At 37.6% G+C, this 7,650-nt stretch overlaps 1 protein-coding gene across 24 annotated transcripts in view; it reads right to left on the bottom strand.

The window, feature by feature from the left end:
* The window catches only part of LOC147754286 (uncharacterized), a 120,624-nt gene that overhangs the window by 4,481 nt on the left and 108,493 nt on the right, over positions 1-7,650 (bottom strand). The window lies entirely within an intron of this gene.

Here is a 7,650-nt window from a genome sequence, read left to right as displayed (position 1 = left end):
ATTTCCATTTCAAACAGAATAGGCATCACTTAAATTCTTAACAACGCAGAGTAATGCAAAATGCCACTGGCAATTTTTCCAAATGATGCGTTGAAAATGACAAGACTATGTGCGCTCCTAGAGATGTCCTTCAGTATAAATTTCTAATAATTAACAGTCCCAATTATTAAGATATTAGGGACAGTGTGATACTGAGGCTTTTTTTTTAACATAATACGAAAATTATCGAGCAGCTGCTTTTTCTGGTAGTTACAGCTAAAGTTGTCTATTACTAAAGGATTTAGAGGCCATATGCTGAATAGACCATTGAACTGACTGAAGGTTTCCAGTCCAAATCCAACGTCATCCGGCGAGTATCCATTAGGTGCAACGTAAAATAAAAAATTATAGATTTTGTGTCGATCTTCAATTTTAGTCGGCTCTGCAAAACTATACAAGATTTTTAAATATTTCAATATTGGATTAGACATTTGGTGAAGTGGCCAGGCCACAACGCCCGTAGAGCTTGTTAGAATGATGACAAAATATATATCTTCTTTATGCACCGCCCAAACATTGGGTGTGTGGATTTTTGGGGTTATTCTTATAAAAGCAGAGAATAAGTTACTTTGTAATAATCCAATATGCTTTAGCTCGTGTAAATCGTCTTGTAAAAAGGTAAGTGCCCCGTATTTTTCTGATAGCTCGCATTTAATTGTTGATAAATTGCCATTATGCCCCTTGTTAATGGTGACATGAGACACTTTGTGAGAAATTAAGCCTTGTATTTGCCTATGAATCGTTCCCGCGATCACTCATCCACACGAGTTCAAAATCATTCTCTTAGATCGTCTGCAAAGGTTCGAAGGGACTTCATTCTCTATTTGCCGTTTTTACTAATGCAGAATATAATTATATAAACTATCATTATACCTATAGCTTTCAAGGCTTGGGCGGCAGGCCACGTTAGGTCTACAGCTATGATTCTATCTAGAGAGAGAATCTAGCTTATTATAAATCTCCATCGCAATACCATAAATCTTATTATGCTTACACGCCAATTATAATCACCTATAGTTAATTATATTTAGGCGATCATAGAAACGTTGAGAAAACATTTGTGCTATATGTTATATTCCGCTTGAAGTTATACTTCACGACAGTTCCGGAAATGAAACTTAACCTCGAAATAATTATGTGCACTATAATTAACAGGACCATTATTGTATGAAAGGTTCAACTGTGTCGTAACTGAAAGTCTTTCACCGGTGAAAAAAGCTACCATGTTAAACTGAGGCGTGTTAGAACGGCACTCGGCATAGGCGAGCTCGACAATTGACAACAAATTAGTCAGCGAATATTCGAAGAAAAAAATAAAAATACTCTCTTTTCGAAAAGAAGAAATCTACCAAAGGGGGTGATCTTTAAACTCCCCTTTGGTTTCAGTCAGCCAAAACTGTTCGTCCCGAGATGTCGAAAACACAAGCGCTTGAAAGAGGGTGTTTATATGAGTAGCTGTATCGATAGATCGTGTTCCAATTCATTTTCGGTAAATTTCATCGCTTTTAAGAAAAACGTGAAAAGTTTAATCGGTAATAATTATACTTAACATACAAACAATGCACGCTAACATGATTCCATTAGTTCGAAATCGCCATATTTGTGATAAAAGGCTTCCCAGTGGCATCTCATGCATCTGTATTTGACTGCAGTAATAAACTATCGTAAAAAAAATCGTCAATTCCATAAGGCTAACACACTTCAGCCTGATAGGTTTTTCATGATGCCACGTCGAGCACATTGAGTCTATCAGAACGCGTGCCTTCTGGACCTGCCTATTACTGCACAAAACGATGATTAAAACAATCCAATGCAAGGTCGATATAGAATATATCAAACACGATTGTACCAAGAGTACAGTATAGAAACTATTCTGTATTGTTCCTATATAGTAAGATTTTTCCCATATATCAAACATTATTTCGGAACATTCACACTCAGCTCTTCACTCAAATGAAGCTAGATTTCTTTAGCGAAAAGCTCTTCTAAGCATTTGCTTAGGAAATACCTTGAGGGGCAGAGAGCTACCTTTATTTTCGATTTCGAAGGGTATCTTAGATGTGCTGGAGTGTAGAGCCGCCAAGCCTTGTTCATTTCTTTCAGTCGGTCTAAATTTGCTTTACTTTACGTTATTTTTCTAGTAGAATTTTTAACGTCCTCTTTATATTTATTTATATATTTAGTGATAATAGTATGCCTTGAAGGAATACTTCGTTGTGTTCTTTTGTGTTGCAGAGTAATTGTTACGAGACCGCTAAATAAATCCGTCCTATCTATCTATGTAATCCATCCTAGCTATCTATCTATCCATCCTATCTATCCTATCTATCTGTGAATGTTTAGCACTTATAAGAGTAACAGTAATTTTTATTGTATATTATATATATCATGTACTTTTAATGGAACCAATGTATAGAAACATTTTTGCATCTCTTCGCACCACATAAGCGATAACGTCTCCTCTACGCGGGCACGTAGTCTAGAATTAGCTAGAAATTCAAAATATAGCAAAACAAAGAGATCACTGTAGTTTAGCGTAGATTTGCCGTAATCTTGGGAAGGTTACAATGTAATCAGTGATCATGTATTAGTTTTTTAGGATTTTTAAAGGAGAGTCAATATTGAGACAACTATCACGCAGAAATATCTATAGATATTTATCTTAAATGATTTTCGGTAAATTCAAGGTGCACCGTAAATTTGACTGACGTCTATTTCTCTCTGCACATTTACCTTGAAACAAATTTTACAACGGCATCTCTTTGAATGGGGCACGAAAAGTTGAGACACGGGATCGTGGACTCGCAATCAGTCCTTAGAAGGTAAAGTTCTCGGGCACTTTTCCGCTATTGCCAATTGCGGTATTCGCTTACTTAATATAATCATTTGTTACACCATATTACGCTGTTCGTTAGAGCGATGCGAGCCACTGGCTGTTGGTGATGTTAGCACTTTTGGTTTTCGACCACGGCAAACAATTGCAACGACGGCTAGTATCCCGTTAACTGTGTGTAGATAGAATAGACGTCACTATAATTTTACCATCTATTTACGATATTCACCTTTAATTCGGCTATATCCACAGCTTAATTATAGGCAGGCTATCGGGAGACGACTAGATACCGCTAGTCTGGATAGCGTGAGGTTTTGCTTTGGCTGTCTGGCCTCTACGGCATTCATTTAATAATCTCGTTTCTACTAGAACGCCACAAAGTGACCGTGTCGTCTTCAGTGAAACTCACATAATGGTCCGTAGCGTTTCTGCCGGGGCAAGATTTAATCACTACCGTATGAATGGTATTGTCTGCCCCTCACTTTGTGATCAGCAATCAATACAGATACCCCTTCGCGATCAGCTAGTATATAAACACACACACACACACTCAGATACGGACGCATGCTTGCTTGCGCAAACAGTGCGTTCACATTGTATAGCGTTGATATGGTGCATTTATAGCATAAAAGGGGTGTTGTTTTTAGAAGGCACTCGCAAACAGCGTGTAACGACGGGGCTCACTGTACGTTTATTTGAATTCTGTTTTGTTCCTAGCATTATTGAAGCCCGTCACGACGTCACCTAACGGATACTGCAGGCCATCAATATTGGAAGGGAAGGTACTCGCAATCGTCATTGAAAGCTTAGCTGGCGGAAATTATTTCGACGGTGCATAGCAATTTTATGTACGATTGAATAGACGACTTTTTTCGAGAGAAATTAATGAGCTATATTTGAATATGTGCCTCAGTATTTCACTACAATCAAGGATAGCATACATTATTTATTGTACCAACATGCATTTGGGGTTTGATGCTCTAGTAGATCGCCACAAAAGGCTGTAGCTATAACCGGTATGTCCCGAAGGACGATGTCTGCTCTCATTGGGCAGGTGAAGTTTTAAAATATAGGAAGCTGCCTTTATATCGCATGGCAGAATTTTAGGAGTATCTAGCTGTTGTGAAGTTCCGCCTGGTAGTTTGTAGGTGTCTGTACTCGACTAAGATGCAGTGCATCTCACTCCGAGCATTTGAGCTCTCAACGAAACCAAGGACGGATGTTGATACAAACAAGGTGGACACTGAAATTGACCGGTTTCTCTTGATGAGAAGAGAGGGTTCCCTTAACACATCACAGACGTCATCGATCGTTTTAGAAAGATCGGTTTAGAAACGATCGGAAACTTTAGAAACTATTTATACACAAAATTGACATAGGGCATCAACGAAAGGAGCGTGAATGCGCTGGTTCGAGAGTTCCAGGGCAAAATACTGTTCTCACCCTGCGCAGACAACGTCTTTATTTCAACCACTACTTGATGCGTTATCGTGACAAAAGGTGAGCGAAAAATCATCTTTGTATTTAAAACTGACAATAGTTCATTTTCAATGTGCTATGTGATGTAATAGCAAAATGAAAATACTAAAAAACACGACCATAACCTAACGGTGTTTTTTTTTTGTTATTGTTGACCGCGAGTTCAGCTCTTGGAAAATATCATCGTCAATACGACGAAACCCCCTCGGATAACTTAGCCAGAACGGCTAGACCTCCCTAAGGCTGGCATGAATAACGAATCGAAAGGAAGTGGCCTGTTCGGCATAAACGGCCAATTGATATAGGCCTGCATATGTGTGGACATGCGATTCAAAATACATCGACATTGTCACTCATTTTTTCACCTAGTATATAAGTATATATAAGTATAATATTGCATTGACGATATTTTTGCTTGGTATGAAAAGAACAACATTTGTTGGCCAAAGGGAAATGATACTAACAGCTAGATAGCGTTCAATATAACAGATATTTTAATCTGCCACAAACGCAAGCAACGTCTTGTATTTTTAAACAATGAAAACTGTGAAAATACTTAGTTTGTTTATCTTAAATAGTAACATTTCAAGATTTCTATATATCGATGTATACAAACGTGTGTCACAAACACCGAACTAATCAATTTCGTAGTTTTTAACAGCATCAGCAGCAGGAGCACCACCCCGAAAACAAAAACCGAGAAAAAAACAGATGATTTTATCCCGTTTATCTGACCATACGCTATTCGCTCATCGTCAGGTCAACCGGTCGGGTACGTGTGTGGGCATTGAGTAAAACGTACCAAGGCGTTTTTCCTAAGAACGATTGCCGATTTCATGTCAAAATTGTTGCTAGTAGAAACGCAGGTAGTCGGTAACAGCTACTGTCCATTAGCATCACATAGATTCCGACGACTCGGTAATTACTAATGCCGCAAGCGCTAACTATCTTGCTTCCCCCCTTAACTCTTCATGAGACCTTGTCTAAAATGGAGCTTATATGATGGGATCTGATTGCTCCCTTATGGGCTCTTGTGGCCGGAACTTTTCAAATATGAATGCATACCTAATATACACTGTACGATGTTCATCAAGTTAGAAAATATATTATTATTATTATTATGGGATTGACCAAATATATAATACTATTAACAGGAACCGCTTTCATATTTTAGTCATTGTCATCAGCTACTCAGCAATATCTAGTTAGATAATAACACGATAATTAGCCATTGTAGCCTACTATGGCCTGCCGACGAAAACTTTACATTGACCCGCAATATCCGTACTATGCGTATCTATTTATATGAGCATTTTTTAAAATCTCTCGCATATCTACACTTTGCCAAGAATTATCTCCAGGGAATTGTAAAACCATTCCAATTAGAAGTATTTTCGATTGATGTGTTCAAAATGTGAGCTGAGATCCCGTTAAAATGGGCTAATACGAAGCGTGTATGAAGGAGAAACGGGGTGCCGCAAAAACAAGACCTGTGTTCTTGTTAATGGTCAAAATTTCAGGTCTGCATTACTTCAGCTGCGTGATTTTCCTCATATTTGTATCACACTTACGTGTTCATAGACTGTGATAGGGGTGAGGGTACGTTTAATTTTGAATGTTCAGTCTAGCGGAGAGACAGCCCAAATAGTTCAGATTCGATATGGGAAACATTGAGTTGTCGCTGTCGTAATGTGCCTCAGTAAGTCGCAAAAGCTTTGCTTCTTCTTGGCAGAACAAATAAAACCATTATCTAATAAAAGCCCTCGTAAGCGGCATAGCGTTGCATCCTTGTCTGGCCTGACACGATTATTTCGATCAATAATAACCGGCCTCTGACGTTCCGTCTGGGATATGTAAAGACCATCCGTGCAGCATGTCCTGATAGCATGGTATTTGTATTAGTTTCTTATGGGAATTGTTTCAAGCAGTAAAGGAGTTGCGTAATCCTTACACGAACATATTGGCGTATAACTAACCCTATCAAGAAAACGGATCACGTCACGATTAGCTTGATCCAATGTTGAGATGTTCTATTACCTATGGTTACATGTACCCTGTCTAGATGACACAGATTTCATAGTAACAAGCACTAGCACTAGCAGATGAAATGTACAATTGGACATGATCTTTATCTATATATAATTACGAATGAACGAGAGAAATTTATTTCTTGCTTCAAAATAAAAAAAAATATCACTATGTCAAATAATGACACATTTATTTGATTTAATCCAACGGACATAGTATAATCTACGTACGGCAGCGGTTCTATGCGTATCTTTTGTGGATTTCTATCCTACGAACGTCTTTCGTCATGAAAGCATAGCTCCTCATACTGGATGTTTTTTTACGCAAGGAGACCATATATATGGTAAGTAGAATAATTTCGACATGCTAAAACCTTCTATGATATATATATATATTACAAGGAACTTTGATAAAAAAGATTATTATATTCAGTGAAGAAATGGAATACGATGCTGTGCGTGTCGATACTTTATCTTCATGAAAGAAGCTCAATAACTAGAAATGGGATCAGGTTTGAAAAATGAAGTGCGCGGTGCTTTCTGAAGTAGCATACGACTTCTGATCTGAGTTAATCGCATCGTTTGAACACTTACAGTCAACTGGACCTCCTGTTAACAATGTATTGTTAATTTCTTAATCTATCAAAAATGTAAAGAAGTTCATTACCAACCGTATCGCAGATCGTTACTTTCTTTCCAATGAACAGCATCAGCTTTTCGCGCCCCAATATAATTCAGTTTTCTAAAGCCTCGCATAGATTGCCACTTATTGGTTCCTATTAAATCGTTTCGTCATAGCATTTTTCTGTTGTACCCCGTCAGTACGTTGCTGTAGAATCTGCGTCAAACTCTAATGGGTAGTGGTACCCATTTTTATTTTCTCTTTACATAATTAATGTAGGTTTTCGATTAATCTTCATTGTCTATTTTTCGCATGGTCCCCTAGCCGAGCGCTGGATAACACTTTTTTTTTTATTTTTTTTTTATGCTAACAGTTTTTTCGTATGTCATAAGGCACTGCAACGTTCATAAATCAACATATAGTTGCTTCAATACTAAACATATACGCTTACATTTATAAGTAAAATCTAGGAAAAATACGTGCATAGTGTGATTATGGTGTACGTTGTTACGTGCAGATACCTTGTCGAAATTTTGATGATAGTCATTTTTATATAGAAATAATAGTTATTAATATTGTTGTTCGATACTTCGTCGTTCTTGTAAGTGAAACTGTGTTTTTATATATTTAGGCGTAACCTACTGTATATA

Source organism: Varroa destructor, unplaced genomic scaffold (assembly GCF_002443255.2).
Source record: "Varroa destructor unplaced genomic scaffold, Vdes_3.0 BEIS01000007.1, whole genome shotgun sequence".
Classification (NCBI taxonomy): domain Eukaryota; kingdom Metazoa; phylum Arthropoda; class Arachnida; order Mesostigmata; family Varroidae; genus Varroa; species Varroa destructor.
Note: the sequence above shows the minus strand (reverse complement) of the source record. Positions and strands in the feature narration are given on the sequence as shown.